The following is a 17,661-nucleotide window of genomic DNA, read 5'->3' on the forward strand; positions in this document are numbered from 1 at the left end:
CACAGTACACCCCAAATCAACAACTGTGCTATGTAGAATACATGAGTCTGGGAGCCTAGGGATGGAAAGAGAAATGGCTCCACTTACTGCCACTCAGACTGACCCACTAGGAGAATTTGTTTCCTAACTCTACATTTTTAGGCTCTGTGGGTCTAAAGCTACACTGTCCAATAAGGTAGCCACTGGCCACATGTGGCTATTTATATTTAAATGTAATTAAATTAAATTAAAATCTCAGTTCCTCAGTCACACCAGTCACACCAGTCACACTTCAAGTACTCAATAGCCACATGATAAAGTGGCTACCACAATAAACAGCACAAATGCAGTACACTTCCATTATTGCAAAATGTTCTATTGGACAGTACTCTTCTGCAGGACTTGGTTCCCAGAATGGACCGCTTTTACTAGGGGATACTAGTCCTACTGAAATTTAAGCTATGGCTGCTGCAATGTCACTTTGAACACTTCATGCCAAGAGACCACAAGGCCATGGAAAGAGTCACTTAACTGGCAAGGGTCATCGGCCCTGGTCATCACGATGAAGTGGTGTTGCTGTTACATATATCAGAGAAAGGGAAGAATATTGCACTCAGGTGACCCACTGGAGGATTTGTTAGAACTCTCCTTTTAAATGTTAATGGTAAATGGACAAGTAAATCACCATAGCCTCAAAAGATAATGGCAGGTAGGGGCCATACTCCCCAAGGATGAGGGTCTGGGTTAGGCTAACAGGTATGCCACTTACTCTAGCAAAAGGGCAAGGCTGGCACATGAATGAGGGACACCTTAGCAATTTCCTGTGTGGCAACATGACAATGATTCAAGGTCCAAATGAGTATGTCCCAAGGCTTTGTAACTGCAAGTCTCTCTGCAGCACTGAAACAACTGCCATATCTAAGGGCTGGGAGACCGGGACTGTGTGAGATTGGATTCCTCCACCTGTGGAAAAAGAGTCACTAAAACTATCTTTTTAGTTGTAGCCACTGACTGGCGGGGCTCCGTGGGTTGAACATCGTCCTGCAAACTGCAAGGTCACCAGTCAGATTCCCAGTCAGGGCACATGCCTGTGCTGTGGGCCAGGTCCCTGGTTGGGGGGCATGCAAGAGGCAATCGATCAATGTTTCTCTCCCTCTCTCTCCCTCCCTTCCCTCTCTCTAAAAGTAAATAAATAAAATCTTATTTTAAAAAAAGAAAAATAGTAGCTAAAACAGAAAGGACTATTTACAAAATATTTTTTGCCAAATTTCCCCCTGTCTCAGAGCCTTTGCATTTGCTATTCTTTTTACCTAGAATACTCAACTCTCAGAGCTTTCACACAGCTGGCTCATTATCATTCTAATGTCATATCTTTAAAAGAGGTTCTCCGTGATCAACAACCTCTTCCATCATAGATATATTTCTTTTTTTTTAAAGATTGTATTTGTTTTTAGAGAGGCGGGTAGAGAGGAGGAAAGAGGGAGAAAACATCGATGTGAGACAGACTCCAATTGGTTGCCCTCCCTTCCCTTGTACACACCCTGATGGGGGACCGAACTCACAACCCAGGCATGTGCCCCAACCAGGAGTCAAACTGGCAACTTTTTGCTCTGTGGATGACACCCAACCAACTGAGCCACACGGGTCAGGGCACAGATATATTTCTTTACATCATTAATTCCTTTACATCTAATGAATTCTTTCAACAGACTTCTAAAACATGCTGATATACTTACTAGTTTTTAATTTTTCTAATTTACTGTTCAATTCCACTTCTGGAATTTAAACCTCACAAGGGCAGGAACTGGTTCTATGCATTGCAATAGCCTCGGCATCTAGAACAACATCTGGCACTTTGGAGGTGCCAGGTAAATATCCACTGAATAACTGTCACAGAGGGTAACAAAACTAGAGTCGAAGTTAAGGACAGGTTATTTCAGTGCATTCAACTGACCAATAAGTCAGTGGGGACAAAAAAAAAAAAAAACCCTCAAGAAAATAACATGCCAAAAACATGTAGCTAGTTTCTAGCAGATTCAACATCAGAATCATGGCTTGAGGCTACTAAACACCCCGATCTTTCCACTGAATCACTGATAGAAAAGTAAATGACAGATATTGCAACTATTCTAAGAATGTGACGAGCAGCACTGAAGTCACATGCAGCAAGCAAAGAAAGTAAACTATAATTAGTGTCAACTTTAATTACTATATGTGGTCTGTCCAGAAAAATCCAACCATTGTTAATAGAAAGAGAAAGGTTTGCGTGACATCAGTGTAATGTGGCAGCCAAGGAGAGTGTACTGGAATGCACATGTGAGAACAAGGATGGCAACAGGGTGCTGCTTGGTACGGGTGGTAGACGCTGGCCTACGCATGTGTGCTGTGTGGCTGTCACACTCAAAATGACTGAGTACAGCAACAAATCTGCATCAAATTTTGTGCTAAGCTTGAACATTCCTCCAGGGCAAGTTTCAGATGATTCAGAAGACTGTAGCTATGGGCAACTGGTGACTGGCAGCCTCATCACAACAACATGTCTGCTCATGCATCAGGTCTTGTGCAGTTTTCTGATGAAACATCAAATCACCAAGGTGATTCAAATCCCCTACAGCCCAGATTTGGCACCCTGTGACTTCTGGCTTTTCCCAAAACTAAAATCATCTTTGAAAGCAAAGAGATTTCAGACCATCGATGAGATTCAGGAAAATATGACAGGGCAGCTGATGGCGATTGGGAGAACTGTGTGAGGCCTACTTTGAAGGGGACTGAGGTGTCATTGTCCTAGGTGCAGTGTTTCTCGTATCTTGTATCTTCTTCAATAAATGTCTCTATTTTTCATAGTACACGGCTGGATACTTTCTGGACAGACCTCATACCTACCACCTCTTGTCTTTGTAATTCAAGAGAAGACAACAGAACAACTCTTGAATATCCATGACAACAGCAAAGACTGGGAGAGTTAGGAACCTTCGATTCACAAAATAACCCAAACTATATTATTTTTTTACCTGACATTTTCATTTTTTATTGTTATTTATTTTACATTTTTATTGTATTTCTTCCATTACCATTTATCCCCCTTACACCCTCTTCCACCTCCAACCCCTGCCATAATCACCACTCTGTTTTCCGTGTCCAAACTATATTTTTGTATCACTATTACTCCTCTAAATTCTTCTTGAGGTACCATGAAGACAGTGCTCCAATGTCCATGCTAGAGAAAAGAAGTGGGGTTTTGCTGTGAATAATCTCTACCTAGAACAATAGTGTTCTAGAAGCAGAATACTTCAAGAGGCCTAAAATGTCATACAGGTTTTTTTCCTAATTTACCTTGGAGAAAACAGCAAATTTACACATTGTGATATTAGTAATTGTACTAAAGTAGATCACTCATGTCAATTTTCCAAATTATAATTATGCATTGTAACAAATATAACAAGTCATGCTCAAAAAAAAAATCCTAAAAGAAAACTGCTGTCCAAATCAAGCTCTTTTTCTCTCATCAATGATGCTTTCATTAAAGAGAGAGAGAGAGAGAGAGAGAGAGAGAGAGAGAGAGAGAGAGAGAAAATCAACAAGGAAACAGAGACCTTAAGCGACTCGTTAGGTTGGATGGATTTAATTCATATTTACAGAACATTTCACCCCTGAGCAGCAGAATAAACATTCTTCTCCAGTCACTTGGAACATTCTCAAAGATAGACCACATGTTAGAACACAAAATAAGTCTCAACAAATTCAAGAACACTGAATATTATCAAGGATCTTCTCAGACCACAATGGCATGAAACTAGAAATCAACTATAATGAAAAAATCCCTCAAAAACATTAAAAAAAATTGAGGCTAAATAGCATATTATTAAACAATAAATGGGCTATCAATGAGATCAAGGAAGAAATAAAAAATTACCTGGAAACAAATGAAAATGAACACACACTACTCAAAATCTATGGGACACAGCAAAAGCAGTCCTGAGAGAGGAGGTCATAGTATTACAGGCCTACCACAAGAAGCAAGAAAAATCTTAAATAAACAATCTAACCCTGCATCTAAAAGAACTAGAGCCCTAGCTGGTGTGGCTCAGTGGACTGAGTGCTGGCCTGAGAACTGAAAGGTCACTTGTTTGAGTCAGGGCACATGTCTGGGTTGTGGACCAGGTCCCCAGTTGGGGTATCTTAAGAAGGAACCAACTGATCTATCTCTCAAACATTGATGTTTCTCTCCCTTTCTTTCTCTCTCCCTTCTCCTCTCTCTACAAGTAAATAAATAAAATCTTAAAAGAACTAGAAAAACAATAGCCAACAGTTAACAAAACCCAGACTAAGTAGAAGGAAGGAAATAATAAAGATCAAAACAGAAATAAATATCAGAGACTAAAAAACCAATACAAATCATTAATGAAACCAAGAGTTGGTTCTTTGAAAATATAAACAAGATTGATGAACCTTTAACCAGACTCATCAAGAAAAAAAGAGAGAAGACTCAAATAAATAAAATCAGAAATGAAAATGGAGCCCTGGCAGGTGTGGCTCAGTGGATTGAGCGACAGCCTATGAACTGAAAGGTCTCTGGTTTGGTTCCCAGTCAGGGCACATGCCTGGGTTGCGGGCCAGGTCCCTAGTTTGGGGACTGCAAGTGGCAATTTGTATATCAATGTTTCTCTCCCTCTCTTTCTCCCTCTCTTGCCCTCTCTCTAAAAATAAATTTAAAAATATTTTTAAAAATGAAAAAGGAGTAACAACTGACATCACAGAAACACAAACGATTATAAAAAATACTATGAACAATTATATGCCAACAAATTGGGCAACCTGGGTGAAATAGACAAATTCCTACACATAATCTTCCAAATCTGAATCAGGAAATTTCAGAAACCTTGAGTAGATCTATTACAACTAATGAAACTGAAGCAGTAATGAAAAAAACTCTCAGCAAACAAAAGTCCTGGAATGGATAGCTTCACAGGTGAATTTTACCAAACATTTAAAGAAGAACTAACACCTATCCTTCTCAAACTATTCCAAAAAATTCGAGAAGAGGGAAGACTCCTGAGCTCATTTTATGAGATCAGGAGTATCCTGATTCTAAAAGCAAATATATTTTGTAAAGAAAGAAAATTATAGGCCAATATCCCCAGTGAATATAGATGCAAAAATCCTCAACAAAATGTTAGCAAGCAAATCCAACAATACATTAAAAAGATCATATACATGATCAAGTGTGATTTATTTCTAGGAGGCAAGGTTGGTTCAATACAACAAACAAATAACATGATACACCACATAAAGAAAATAAAGGGTAAAAACCATATAATCATATCAACAAATGCAGAAACGCATTTGACAAATCCAATACCCATTTATAATAAAAGTTCTCAGCAGAGTGGTAATAGAGGAAATGTACCTCAACATAATAAAGGCCATATATGACTAACCCACAGCTAATATCATGCTCAATGGGAAAAAACTAAATGTGTTTTCCTTAAGATCAGGAGCAAGACAAGAATGTCTATTTTCACCACTCTAATTCAACACTATACTGGAAGCCCTAGCCACAGAAATCAAACAGGAGGAAGAAATAAAAGGCATTCAAACTGAAATCAAAGAAGTAAAACTGTCATTATTTGCAGATGACATGACACTGTATATAGAAAATCCAGAAGATTCCACCAAACTACTAGAACTGATAAATGACTTTAGTAGGATACAAAATAAACACTCAGAAATCAGTTGCATTTTTACATAACAAAAACAAACTATCAGAAAGTGAAGCTAAGAAAGCAATCCTATGTACAATTTCATTTAAAAAAATACCTAGGAATAAATTTAACCTAGAAGCTAAAAGACTGTACTCAGAAAGTTATAAGACCCTGAGGAAAGAAACTGAAGAGGATGCAACTGAATGGAAGCATATACTGTGCTCTTGGATAGGAAAAATTTACATAATTAAAATGTCCATATTACCAAAGCAATCAATAGGTTCAATGCCATTCCTATTAAAATGCTAATGGCACTTTCCATAGAACTAGAACAAATAATCCAAAAATTTACATGGAACCATTAAAGATCCCAAATAGGCACAGCAATCTTAAATAAGAAAAAAGTTGGTGGTATCATGCTACCTAATATCAAACTATACTACAAGGCTATAGTAATCGAAGAAGCATAGTACTTGCATAAAAGCAGACACATGGATTGATGGAATAGGATAGAGAGCCCAGAAATAAACCTGTCCCTGCAGTCAATTAAAATATGACAATAGAGGCAAGAACATACAATAAGGTAAAGACAGTCTAGTGTTGGGAAAATTGGACAGACACATGCAAAAAATAAAACTAGACCACCTTCTTACACCATATATAAATGGATTAAAGACTTAAATGTTAAGACTTGAAACTATAAAATTCCTCAAAGAAACATAGGCAGTGAACTCTCTGACACTCAGTTTGTAGCTGGGAGAAAGGATCAGTCACTTTCGCCATGCATGAACACAGGTAAAACAGAAATATGAACCATTTAACTGAAGTTTAATGAGCCTGGTGTGGACATATGAAAGTGGAAGAACGTGTGGGCAGTGTAAGTAAAGCTGGAAAGTGACAAAAGCGAGAATTAAAGATTCAAGAGTTATCAATACATAGGTAGTATTTGGAAATCATGAGCCTTCAGAGAAAGCAAAATGGCTGCGAAGACACTGCAAGCCATAACCAAGCACTAAAACAGGAGGGCTAGGGGAAGAGGTGAGCAGCGTTAGTCAGAGAGAGACAAGAAACACCAGAAGGGCAAGTCATGGAAGCCAAGAGAGCAGCTAATGTTTCCTTAATTCTCATCTCTACAAAAAAAGAAATATGAAGTACACTATTGGCTTACGAACAAAAGAAACAGATTTAATTCAGGAGAGAGTGTGACCAATCTCAAAGTAGCACTCACTGACCATCAAGGGAATAACTCTGGAACTGAGAAATCACTGGACCTACAAATCATCAAAGAAGGTTCTGCTAGAAGAAAACCCCTGAAATCTCATGCGCCTCCATCATTCTTGCCAGCTCAACCAGGCCCCCGGCCTCGGAACCTCAGCAGTGCCCTGGTCCTCAGGACAGGAGCAGACTACACTCTCACTGGCAGCACTTTCTGAAAGGTCTGCGATAGACCTTGGTTTCTGACCAGACTAGGGTAGGTCCCACTTGGACTGCCAAACACATAATCCACACAGTTAATCAGAAACTCTTCCCTGGCCTCCAGACTTCATTCTTGATGCTATTTCTAAAGACCAAGTTTCCATAAATAAGTCTGGTAGATTAATTTAGGTTAATGGCTCATGGAGGCTGGAATACACCATATTCTCATGTTAAGGTTCTAAATCTGATGAATATCTGTAAAAATACACTTTTTCACTTCATTTCAGAAAGCCTTAACCCAAGATCCGAGTTCTATATTGAACTGTATCAGATCTGGGAAGCTCTTAAACTATAGGCAAAAAAATTAGTGTGCACCTTTTTAAAGAAGAAGTCCTTGATTTTCATGATTCTCAAGAGGGTTTGTCACCCTAAAGGTTAACATTCACTGTGACTATTTTTTTCTACCTGAGTCCCTAGTTATGATAACTCGTTGAATAATTTGCAACATCCATTCTAGACTTGCGTGTGAAGTCCAGGTAGATATACTCATTAGGAAGCTAGGTTAAGGGTCTAGTTTAGGACCAAAGAGAAAGATTTTGGTGCAATAAGACAGTTGAATAAATCATAAGCATATAAATGGTGGTTAAAGCAGTGGGAATGGACAAGAGCCTCCCTCCAACAGTACAGTATCATGAAAAGGAAACAGGAACTAGACTAAGGACCCTATACAGGAGAAAGGTGGGTCAATGAAGAGGAACCAGCAAGGGAGGCCAGGGAAGAACCAAGAAGTGCTTCACTGAAGGAAAGACAAGTGTCTACTGAGTTTGGCCACTAGGGGGAACCTGAACCCTTTATCAGAAAATCCTAGACCATCACCGCATTTACTTTAAACTTACAGTGTCAAAGATGAAGAAGGGGAGGTGAGAGGACAGTGAACACAGTATAGTTGGGCTTTTTTTTTTTAAGATTTAGAGAGGGGGAGAACCAAGATGGCAGCGTAGGTAGACACACTGCGCCTCCTCGCACAACCAGAACTGACAGAAAATCGAACGGCAAGGAAGTCCGACACCAAGGAAATAAAAAATAAACATTCATCCAGACCAGTAGGAGGGGTGGAGACGGGTACCAGGGCCGTGGCGGGACCGAGACTGGTGGAGTGTGGAACGAACGGGGTAGGCAGTCCAAACACTAGCAGACCCTGCGACCCCACATTCGCGCGCAGATAAACCGGACAAACGGCGGGGAGCAAAGCAGACCGCATAACCCAGGGCTCCAGCGCAGGGGAAATAAAGCCTCAAACCTCTGATTGAAAACACCCGTGGGGGGTGGGGCGGCAGCAGGAGAGAGTCCCAGCCTCACGGGAGAGGTCGTTGGAGAGACCCACAGGGGCCTGGAGTGTGCACAAGCCCAACCACTCGGGAACCAGCACCAGAGGGGCCGAGTTTGATTGTTGGTAGTGGAGTGAAAGACTGAAATCTGGTGGAGAGGGGAGCAGGCGCCATTGCTCCCTCTCGGCCCCTCCCCCAGGTACAGCGTCACAGCTCAGCAACCAGCGTTACCCCGCCCCAGGGAACACCTAAGGCTCCACCCCTTAAAGTAACAGATGTGCCAAGACAAAAAACAGAAAAAAAAAAAAATGGCCCAAATGACAGAACACTTCAAAGCTCCAGAAAAAATACAACTAAGCAATGAAGAGATAGCCAACCTATCAGATGCACAGTTCAAAACACTGGTTATCAAGACGGTCACAGAATTGGTTGAATCTATTCGAAAACCAGATGAAAAAATGAAGCCTATGCTAAGAGAAACAAAGGAAAATGTACAGGGAACCAATAGTGATGCGAAGGAAACTGGGACTCAAATCAACGGTGTGGACCAGAGGGAAGAAAGAAACATCCAACCAGAAAAGAATGAAGAAACAAGAATTCGGAAAAATAAGGAGAGGCTTAGGAACCTCCAGGACATCTCGAAACGTTCCAACATCTGAATTATAGGGGTGAAGGAGGAGAGGAAGAACAAAAAATTGAAAACTTCTTTGAACAAATAATGAAGGAGAACTTCCCTAATCTGGCAAAGGAAATAGACTTCCAGGAAGTCCAGGAAGCTCAGAGAATCCCAAAGAAGCTGGACCCAAGGAGGAACACGCCAAGGCACATCACAATTACATTACCCAAAATTAAATGCAAGGACCTACATCCAAGATTACTGTATCCAGCAAACCTATCATTTAGAATGGAAGGGAAGATGAAGTGCTTCTCAGATAAGGTCAAGTTAAAGAAGTTCATCATCACCAAGCCCTTAGTATATGAAATGTTAAAGGGACTTACCTAAGAAAAAGAAGATCAAAAATAGGAACAGTAAAAATGACAGCAAACTCACAGTTATTAACGACCACACATAAAACAAAAACACGAGTAAACTAGGCAAACAACTAGAACAGAAACAGAACCATAGAGACGGAGATCACATGGAGGGTTGTCAATAGGGGAGTGGGTGGGGGAGAGGGGGGGGAAGGTACAGAGAATAAGTAGCATAGATGATAGGTGGAAGATAGACAGGGGGAGGGTAAGAATAGTGTAGGAAATGTAGAAGCCAAAGAACTTATAAGTATGACCCATGGACATGAACTATAGGGGGGGAATGTGGGAGGGAGGGGGTGGGCAGGATGGAGTGGAGTGAGGGGGGGGAATGGGACAACTGTAATAGCATAATCAATAAATAGATTTTTTAAAATAAATAAATAAAATAAAAATAATAAAAAAAAGATTTAGAGAGGGGAATGGAGGGAGAAACAGAGGGAGAGAAACATCAAAATGTGGATGCCTCTCACATACCCCTACTGGGGACCTGGCCTGCAACCCAGGCACGTGCCCTGACTGGGAATCAAACCCGTGACCCTTTGGTGCGCAGGCCGGCACTCAATCCACTGAGCCACACCAGCCAGGGCCAGAGCATGTGGCTTTAAGTAGCTTGCCAAAGAAATCAAGAAGAGCCCATAGGGTACAAGAGGGGTTTTGTTTACAACTTCACTGAGATTTTGTTGGCTTCACACTCAGAGGCTGACTTTTCTATCTGGGCAGACAGACAGACGTTCTGCGGGCTGGCTGGTCCTCCACATTATAAAACACTTTCAGAAAGACACCAAACAGTTCCTTTAGTATACGTGCTGCCGAAGCCAGCAGCCGACCAGTTCTTTAAAATAGAAGTCCACATACTCGTGGCCTTTTCCTACCACTTCTCTTAATCTCCAAATGTTTTATTTAAAAAAAAAAAAATTGTATTTTCCCTGAGGAACAGAATAAAGAATCTTCACAAAAGTTAAAAAAAAAAAAAAACCTCTTAAAAGTAGCCTTGAAAATGACATCCAAGACATCCCTGGGCACCGCCCACCCTGCCTGGGGTGGGGGCATCCTCTACTCTACCTTTCCTGCACCCCCTCTGGGGGCAGAACCCACAGGGCCCACGCCATCTGGTTCAGTGGGCCCTCCGGGTCTGCTCCCACCGGACTGGCCTGCAAAGAGGAGCCAGCCACTGCGACGGTGGCACGGGTGCAACCCGTAGCACCAGCCTCACGCTCACCCCCAGGAGCACGTGCCACAAGCCCAGCGCCTTTCCAGAAACCTCCGGCCCCGCCCTTCCCGGAAGGCCAGAAGCCACGCGCAGCGTGCCCCCGCCATTTTGGGCGCTGGGGATATTGATGTGGGAAAACAAAGCTCCTCCCCTCGAGGAATTTCCATCCCAGCAGGGGAAACATATCATAAACTAAGTCACAAATATATCATTTGACAGGTGACAGTAAGCCCCACAAAGAAAAATAAAGCAGGGTTAGGGAGAGAGTAACGAGGACCCGATCCTTCGCGGGGGTCAGTCTGACGGGCTCGAGGGCTGGAACTCTGGGACTACCTGAGGACAGAATCTTCCAGGTAGAGGAACCAGCAAGCAAAGAGGTCCTGGAGAGGCGAGCGCGGTGAGAGGGCGGGCATTCTCCCTGACCACCCCCCTTGCTCCGTGAGGGTGCGCAGGGGTGGAGTCCCCCAGACCTGGGGCAGATGGGACGTGCTCACGCCGCCCAGCGTGCGTCGGAGTAGAAGCCACTGCGCGCCTGGCTGCCCGAGTGACCCAACTGCGTTGGCGGAGCAGTGAAATTGGGCCGAGAGGCAGGCAGCTTTCGCTACTACGGAGGATAATGATGTTTAGGGTTGCTAGGTAATAACATGGGATGCCCAGTTAAATTTGCAGTGGGATAAGCAGTGAAAGATTTTTTTGGTATATCTCACGCGAAATTATTCACTGTGTATCTGAAATTCAGATTTAACTAGGTGTCCTGTATTTTTATTTGCTAGATCTGGCAACGCTAATGTTAGAGTTTAGATGCCAAGTTTGGAAATTTAAAAACAATGCTGTGCCAAGCCACATCGCGGCCTGAGGCAAAAAGAAACATGTGCCCCTTATATACACATTTTTTAATAGTTAATGTTTCTAAAATAAATTAGTTGAAAATGTTTTAAAATTGAAGAATTGGCATACTCAAATACACAGTATTTTTAAGTTTAAATATACCAAAAAATTACTATGAATTTTATTTTCCTGGCTCTAATGGAAGCAAACTCACCAAATTTTTTAAAATTTACTTCTCTCAGCCAAGCGAGATTTTAAACATTTTTAAATTAACTTCAGTTTACCGAAACTGCTTTTGCAGGATGCCATTGTGACTGGTATTGTTTTTTAAAAAGTTCCCTACACTACTGCTGTTACCAAATATGTTGGTTTCTTCTTTGCAGTTGGCAAATGTTGGCTAAACTTACTAGCTGTGGTTAGGGTCAATGTCAAGCTCATTGGCAAAATACTGTGCTACATTTTAGCATTTAGCAAGAATAGGACTTAGTAAGAATCACCCAGCTCTTGTGACCCTTATACTATCTAACAATTCCAAATTTGGGTAAGATTGTACTAAGGAAAATTTGTGAATCAGTTTTAGGGGATCCCAACACAATGCTGATTTTATATTATAAATTATTGGTACTGTATGCTGCTTAAAACTACTTCAAATGAAATACCCACAGGATTTAAATCAGACTTATGAAGAGATTGCTTTTTGTAATCAGTTGTGTCCAGAGAAAATAACTTCTCGAGCCCTGACTGGTGTGGCACAGTGGTTTGGGCGTTGGTCCTGCAAATCTGGGTTTCGAGCCAGGTCCCTAGTTGGAGGCCTGGGAGAGGCAACCAATCGATGTTTCTCTCCATCTCTTTCTCCCTCACTTACCCTCTCTCTAAAAATAAACAAGTAAAATCTTAAAAAAAAGAAAAAAAAAAAAAGAACTCCAGGCAAAAATAACTGAGGACGCTCACTTGATTTTTCACATCTCTATTTCTAGGACATTTATTATCTCCTTATATTTGATACTTTTCTTATTGTAATTGATCTATGTGTCCAGTGATTTTTATATTTCCAATTTCTTCACATTTTCTAATTCAGGGAATATTGATATATTCATATCTTTGCTGAAGTTTTACCTTAATCAAACATACTTTCATACTTTACCTTAAACATAATGCTCTCATTTGTTATGAGCAGAGAGAGGTCTTGTTAAGCACAGTTTTGTATAATCATGGATTTTTAACTGTAAACCTTTAATTTTTTTCTACCTATTTCAAAACAACATCCCATACAGGTAAGTTGCATAAAAAATTTGTGCTCTATTTTTGCTATTTCAGCATATTGTATTTTGTCGTTTGATGTTTTACCTTTTAATTTTTGACAAGCATCTTTGTCTGAAGTTCCTTGATTGCATTTGATCTTGATATGCCTAAGGATTTGTTTATATGTTTTAATGTCATTTTTAGAACAGGATTAATATTCTATCTGCTCATTGAATTAACAAAAAATGTATCCTTTGGACAGTACTAAAATAGTTATATTTAAATTCATTGAAAGTAGCATTTCTGCACATTAAAGAATAGGAATTGAGCAAGTCACAAATTTGGCATAATCACTTTGAGGGGGAGTAATGGCTTATACATCCTTATATACATACCTGCTATATTTGTTTCATTATTATAATGCTGGCTTCAAAGATTTTTATGTCAATATTATCTTTTTCCAATCGATTGAGAAATTCATAGGACCGCCCATATCCCTTTATCTTGTCAGTAAACAAAACTTTCTTCTAATGTTATGACTTTCTTTTTTTAAATGTTTATTTATTGATTTCTAAAGAGAGAGGAAGAGAGGGAAGGAGGGAGGGAGAGAAATATTGACTTGTTGTTCCACTTATTTATGCATTCATTGGGTGCTTCTTGTATGTGCCCTGACTGGGGATTGAACCCATAACCTTGGCATATCAGGACAATGCTCTAACCAACTGAGCTACCTGGCCAGGGCCTATTGTTACAACATTCTTAATGCAAACACACTTGTCATTGATGGTCTATGTCTGGTGTACAAAGTCCAAGGAAAGTTCTCTTGCTGCTTTTATTCCCCGTAGTGTTTCAGATCTAACGTGATTTCCTAGTAGCATTGTGTTTCCCCCAAATTCTCATGTTGAAGTCCTAACTACCAGAACATTGGATTTGGAGTTAGGGCCTTAAAGAGGTAATTAAGGTAAAATGAGGTCATATGGGTAGGCCCTAATCCAATATGACTGGTGGCCTCATAGGAGCAGATTAGGACACAGATAACACACAGATCCAGGGGTCATCATGTGAGGACAAAGTAAGAAAGTCACCCTCTACAAACCAAACAGAGAGTCATCAGAAGAAGCAAACTTCTGACACCTTGACCTTGAACTTCTAGCCTCCAGAGCTGAGAAAATAAATTTCTGCTGTTTAAGCCATGCACTCTGTGATACTTTGTTATTGGCAGCTTTAGCAAACTAACAGATTGTAAATTTGCTTTGAATTTTATTAGACAAATGAGGCACAGATTCCTCTTTGTGATAGCTACATCAACATTAACTTAAGAAACATACAATCTGGTTTTTCAAGTTTTAGAATCAATTTATCCTGTCCAAAGTGTAACTGACAGAGGTTGGGAGGTAAAAGCCATGTGCTAATCTTGTATGTCAACTCCGCTAGATCATGGCGACCAGTTGTTTGGTCCAACATGAGTCTAGATCTTCATCTCACATATTAGATGTCAGAGAGGCTACCTCATCCTTACAAATACCCCAGGCAACCAAGGGAGGACTATAATTAATATAACTACCAAAAAGTGGCAAAGGGAGGGGGAAGTGTATTGAAGGGTAGTGAATATAGCTGGATGATCATTTCTCAAATTTCTAAAGTGAAAAAATCAAGAGACAGCATTATAAGTATATGATTTATGGTCAGACAAATTGAAAACAAAGAATTGAAGGAGGTTCCTCTAGGAAGGGGGACTAGGGGAAGGAAGAATTATTTATGGTAAACTCTCCCTTATTTTTTAAGCTATGTGCATGTATTTTCAACTGGGTAGCAGAGGAAGCGAATTTCTACTTAGGCTTCAAGACCCAGATCTAGTGTTGCCTACTGTAGTGTACAATTCCAGACCCTTGCTCTCCTGCCTGAGCACTAGGTCCTCCAGGATCAGGACCTCTCACATGTCACACATCACTTATGAATCTCTTCCATCATTCTGAATTATTTAAATATCATTGTGTCTACATCTGATCTTTAATAACTATTGAATGAAAATGTAAATTACTTTTCTAGAGCAAAGGCTTTGGGAAACTTCCAGATCAGGGTTTGATTCCTAGGCCTTTCACTAAACAGCAGTGGGACCTTATGTGACCTCGGGTACATTACCTAACCTTCCTGACTTTCAGTTTCTTCATTACCTATTCTAAAGGGTTGCTGTGAATTTGAAACAGACTGTAACATCCCCAGCACACTACCAAAAGCATACTGAAGTGCTCACTTCTTTGGTGCCACGGGGAACATGTGAATGCTAAGTAGGTTAATCAACATTAGTGAAAACAGTGCTGTCTCTAAGGTTACCCTGTGTTTGTTTCCAGGACCACACTGGATTGGCAGACCGGCACCAACACATAACAGATTGCTTAATGGTTGATTCCATGCTGAATGCAGGAAATGTCCAAGACGAATGAGGAGCATGTTATACCAGATAACTGAGCAAGATGTCAAACACAGGTTTTCTGTATCTATTTTTCACATGAAAATGAATTTTAAAAACTAAAATGAACAAGATTCCCAGCTAAAATGGAATTGCTTATGGTAGACCAACTTTCATATCAAAACCACCACGAAAGCTGGATAAAATCTCCTATAAATCTGTCTGAAGCAAAGAGGGCTTGTGCATCAAGATCCTGGGGAAGATGAATCTCAGGTTGGTGAGCCGAAAGTCTGGGCCCTCTTTTATCCTTAGGTCATTTGCTGAGTCTAGGCCCGGGGTGAGACTGAGGAGGACCCAGGAGGACGGAAGCAATGTGCAACTGCCAAAAGGCGGAGAAACCTCGGCAGTCCCAAGGGGCACTGAAAGACAAAAAGTAGACTGTAGCTTGTTAGAAAGTTAAATAGGAGGGAGGGATAAAGAGCTTAGTCAACCACTCAGTCTGTTTACTCACTCAAATAGTTTCTGAATTCTGAAGCTCTGCAGAATGGAAGGTCAAGAAGCTAGGCAGAAAACGTCAGAACTTAAAAAAAAAAAAAATGGGGGGGGCAGTGTCTAGTTACTGAGGATACAAGGATTAGAGCTGTGTAACTGCCCAGGGATGTGGGGTGGGGTGGGGAAAAGATCAGTTAACAATTTAGGCTCTCAACTGGAAAACCCCTGGGGAACTGTATCCTGTAAGGGATAAATGAGGGTAAACCAGAGTTAGAGTCTTAAGAAAACTGCAATCCACCCTTCTTTAAGTTGACTCAGGCTCTGACTTGGATTCAAGTGATCAACCCCCACTCCACCGAGTAGAGGAAATGGTGAATCCTTTGTGTAAGGTTATCAACATCCAGAGTTTCTACGGTTTGTCATACACTGTGTCCAGCATTCAGTCAAAAAATCCCAGGCGTAGCAACAGAGTAGACCAAATGACCAGAAACCAAGGGGGGTAAAAGGAACAGAAAAAGATCCACAGATAATCTAAATCATAGTTTTCAGACAAGAACTTTTAAATAACTGATTCATTAGTTCAAGAAAACTTGGAGAAAGTGAGAGATAAATTCCCCGGAGAATTAGAACCTAATAAAAATAACTGAATGAGCCCTGACTGGTGTGGCTCAGTGGATTGGGCACCAGCCTGTGAGAGGAAGGGTTGCGGGTTTGATTCCTGGTCAGGGCACATGCCTGGGTTGCGGGCCAGGTCCTGGTTGGGGGCAAGTGGAAGGCAACCAATTTATGCTTCTCTCTCACGTCGCTGTTTCTCTCCCTCTCTCTCACCCTTCCCCTCTCTCTAAAAATAAATAAATAAAATCTTTTTTAAAAAACTTCTAGAACTGAAATTAAGAACTCAATAGATGGGTTTAGCAGCAGAAGAGATAAATCAGAAGGCAGATCAATAAAAAATATCTAGTCTGAAGTGGAAGGGAGAAAAAGGATGGGAGACAGAAAAGAAAGGGGACATACGAGATACAATGAAAATTTCTCATATCCAGATTATTGGAGTCCTAGAAAGAGAGGAGAGACAGAAAATGGGACAGAAACAATATTTAAATAACATCTGAGAAATTTCCAAAACTGATCAAAGACACAAACTCACAAATTAAAGAAGCTCTATGACCCCTACGCTGAAAAATAAGAGAAAGAAACCCACCTTAGGTGTTATAGTAAAACCACTGAAAACAAAAATAAAGAAAAAATTTTAAAAAGCAGACAGTAGAGAATGGGTGGGGGAAGTTAGTTTCAAAGGAACAACAAAAGGACAAGATAGTTGATTTTTCAAAAAAAATAGTGTAAGAAAATAATGGAATTACATCTTTAAAGTGTTTAAATAAAAACTCCTAGGTGTAGTTAATAGAAGAAAAATTAGTAAACTAAAAGATAGTTGTAAATATTACAACAGAGATACAACCAAAAATACAGCAGAGATATAAAAAATATGACACAGGTTAAAAAATAGTAAGAACAGTATGATATAGTCTAATTTACATTTAAAGATTTTCAGAAGGAACACAGAAAATATTGAAAGAGCAAATGATTTTCTAAAACTTATTAAAGATATTATTATACAGATTCAAGAATCCCAAAGAATCTCAAACAAGAAAAAAGAAAAAAAAAACACCCAACATGCCAGGAATTTCTCTGCTGTTTCCCAGCTCCAAGCTCATCCTTCTATACTCGGCTATCGTACTGGACTCGTGACTACAGAAACTGTATTTCCGAGATTCCCTCACCAGCTGCTTCCGTTTAGGTTCTGCCAGTGGAAGGCTCTACAGGAAAATCCGATGGCACTGGGTAGATGGCAATTGCTCTAGACCCACTGATTTTTTTTTACATGAAACACAGTTTTATATACTATTAAGCCACAGACATAAATGAAACAGATAAGATTATAATGCTTTTAGAAAATAATACAGGAAATATTTTCATGGTCTTGGGGTAAGAATTTCTGTTCACAGTCCAGTGCTCAACCCA

The 17,661-nt window shown here is 40.4% G+C and overlaps 1 long non-coding RNA gene and 1 other non-coding gene across 2 annotated transcripts in view; both read right to left on the reverse strand.

Annotated features, from left to right (window-relative positions):
- Positions 1 to 8,709, reverse strand: part of LOC139440315 (uncharacterized) — a 56,234-nt gene extending 47,525 nt beyond the window's left edge. Inside the window, exon 1 of the long non-coding RNA XR_011650458.1 lies at positions 8,398 to 8,709. This is a non-coding gene — a long non-coding RNA (uncharacterized lncRNA). The remainder of the gene's footprint in view (positions 1 to 8,397) is intronic.
- A 4,692-nt stretch (positions 8,710 to 13,401) lies between these two features.
- Positions 13,402 to 13,479, reverse strand: TRNAI-GAU (transfer RNA isoleucine (anticodon GAU)). The gene has a single exon. It is a non-coding gene; the product is annotated as a tRNA-Ile (tRNA).
- Positions 13,480 to 17,661: the final 4,182 nt, after the last annotated feature.

This window comes from Desmodus rotundus, chromosome 10, assembly GCF_022682495.2.
Source record: "Desmodus rotundus isolate HL8 chromosome 10, HLdesRot8A.1, whole genome shotgun sequence".
NCBI lineage: Eukaryota > Metazoa > Chordata > Mammalia > Chiroptera > Phyllostomidae > Desmodus > Desmodus rotundus.